Genomic DNA, 3,177 nt, shown 5'->3' on the forward strand with positions numbered 1-3,177 from the left:
TCAAATATCAAATTATCCATAAAAAAAAACCATTTAAAAAAACATTACAAAAGGGAGTCACCTCTTACTGTAAATTCAACTCCCATATTGAGTCATTTTTATAAGATAATTAATGGATTTAATTATTATTATTATTATTTTTAATTTATAATTGTGTATATGGTGTAAGTGTAATAAATATTCTATATTTAATTATTACATTATAAAATGTCATTTATTAGAAATCAATTTATTTTGAATTGATTTTCCAAGTTTAAGATTAATAAAATATATATGGTGTTTTGTTGTCATCTGTGTTTTACTATTGCTAATTATAGACATTTTATTTTATTTTATTTTTATTTTCTGATTCTCAATCCTTACAAATGATATCATAGTAAAGTTAGTTTGAAATTTTTGATCAGTGAGAATTATCTAATATCATTAGAGTTGAATTTTTTTGCAACCTATGATTTTGGGAGAGAGCAATGGAATTTCGTAGCGAGGATTTGATTTTGGGAGAAAAAAACCAATTGTATGAAGGCTATTAGATATAATTATTTACCTACTATCATACTGCCTTCAAATTCACTGCCTTAGCTACTTGAGATTTGAACAGTCAGCACCACTTGCGACCACACCGCCTCATCTTGATCATATTTGAAAGGTAAACATTATTTAGACTCATCAAAACATGAAGAAACAAGAATAAATAATTTTAAATTTTTGTAAGCTACTAATTTTTTTTGTATAAATAGAAATTCTCAAGGAGAGTCGTATATCACACTCTCAACTTTGGTATTTATTTCTTAGTTTGCGAGTTGTAGTTTCCTATCTGATAACAAGTCTGGAGAATTCCATTGATTCAAATGTTGTGATCTATATCTTAATTCATTCAATGAAGGTTACATTTATACTTGAAACAATAACTGAAAATAGTTATAACTAGAAATACCTAATTTATAACTAAATCCCTAAACTAAATCCCTAACTATATAGAAATCTCGAAGGATTACAACATTTCCCCCCTTAATCTGAAGGGACATTTGAAATACCAAGTAAAGATCTATTTTTTTTCGAAATTTTCACGCCCCAATGCTTTCGCAAAGATATCTGCAATTTATTATGATGTTGGAAAATGTGTGAGATGAATTGTTTTGGCCTCTACATGATGTTAAATCAAATGATACTTGGTGTTGATATGTTTGGTTTGATCATGAAACTTTGGATTCTTGGCCAATTAAATTGCAGAAGAGTTGTCAACAAATAAAGGATTTGTAGCTTTTTGTTTCTCCTGCAAATCTTCAAGTATTTTCCAAAGCCAAATTATTTCCTTAGTGGCTTGAGCTGTTGCAACATATTCAGCTTCGGTGGTACAATCAGTAGGAACAGATTTCTTGCATGATCTCCAAACGATGGCTGCTGATCCAAGATTCATGAAATAGCCAGAAGTAGAGACTCCATTCTCTTTATCTCCATCAAAATCATAATTTGAATAACCAGCAAGATGGAAGTCTAAAACTTTGGTATATTTGATGCCGTAAGTTTGGGTTCCATTTAAATATTCCAGTACTCTTTTTGCTACTACCCAATGCCCCTCACAAGGATGATGCATAAATCTGGAAAGTATTCCTACAACAAATGTTATATCAGGACGAGTAATAGATAAATAAATCAAACTTCCAAAAAGTTGCCTATACTTTGTTGGATCTTCAAATGATTTTCCTTCTTCTGAAGTAAGTTTCAAATTCTGCTCCATTGGTGTAGCAACAAGATTACAATCCATCATACTATATCTATTCAATAACTTACCAACATACTTCTTCTGAGAGATGAAAATATGTTGTGGTTTTTGATCAACTTCAATTCCAAGATAATAATGAAGTAAACCTAAATCTGTCATATCAAAAACCTTTTTCAATTCCTTCTTAATAGATGATATATATTCATCATTGTTTCCTGTGATCATCAAATCATCAACATATACAACTAGATATACAACTGATCTTCCAACTTTCTTAATGAAAAGAGTTGCATCATCTAGGTCAAAATGTTTATAATTTAACTTTAGAAGATGTTCAGTTAGTTTCTCATACCATGCTCATGGAGATTGTTTCAAGCTATACAAAGACTTCATTAGTTTGCAAACCTTTTGTTCTTTACCTTTAACAGAAAAACCTTATGGCTGAAAAATGTAAACATCTTCTTTCAAATCTCCATTTAAAAAAGTAGTTTTGACATCCATATGATGAATTTTCCATTCTTTCTGAGCTGCAATAGAAAACAAAGATCTAACATTGGCCCATTTAGCTGTAGGAGAAAATGTATTTATATAGTCAATACCCTCTTTCTATGCATATCCCTTCGCTACAAGTCTTGCCTTGTGTTTGTCTAGTGAACCATCAGCTTTATACTTAGTTTTATAAATCCATTTGCAACCAATAGGTTGGATGCCAACAGGAGGATCCACCAGCCTCCATGTGTCATTTTTTATGAGAGCATCATATTCCTTTTGCATTGCATCTTTCCACTGATCATAACTAGTAGGTTCTTCAAAACAAGTAGGTTCACAATCCAAAAAAAATTTAAATTCACAATGAGAATAGTTACCAGAGGAACTTCCAGTCTTAAACTCATAATATTTCTTCGAAAATGTTCGAATACGAGATGATCTTCATAAAGGTTGTGTAGGAAGTTGCTCATCTTCTTCATTTGTCTCAGTTCTTGCCATTTCTATCCCTGTCAACTCTGTTTCCATTTATTTCCTTTTCATGTCTGTAGAAACACTTGCATCAACCAATTTCTAATCAATAGAATAATTATCATCATAGAGAGAAGGAAACTCCATAGAATGATCTAATATAGGTATCCCCCCTTCACAATGTGGAAGTATATTATGTGATTCATAATAAAACTCTTGAGGCACAAACTTTTCTATCTGATTAAGTTGTTTATCAATAGTGAGGGAATCTTTATCAGATTCAAGAGAAATTACCTCTCTAGACAAAATAAATTTCTTGTTCTCTTCATCATATAATTGGTATGCCTTAGAAGTCATAGAATACCGAAAAAAATACATTTTCTGCTCCGTTCACTCAACTTATTCCTCTATTGTTTAGGAATCAAAGCATAACATTGAGAACCAAAAACTCTAAAATGTTTAACAACAAGAAGATGATTATACCACATTTCATATGG

At 30.7% G+C, this 3,177-nt stretch overlaps 1 pseudogene; it reads right to left on the bottom strand.

Annotated features, from left to right (window-relative positions):
- Nucleotides 1-1,219: 1,219 nt before the first annotated feature.
- LOC149143667 (secreted RxLR effector protein 161 pseudogene) lies at nucleotides 1,220-1,765 on the bottom strand (annotated as a pseudogene).
- Nucleotides 1,766-3,177: the final 1,412 nt, after the last annotated feature.

Source organism: Pinus tabuliformis, chromosome X, assembly GCF_031772625.1.
Source record: "Pinus tabuliformis cultivar Carrire ecotype Pingquan chromosome X, CPIR1, whole genome shotgun sequence".
NCBI lineage: Eukaryota > Viridiplantae > Streptophyta > Pinopsida > Pinales > Pinaceae > Pinus > Pinus tabuliformis.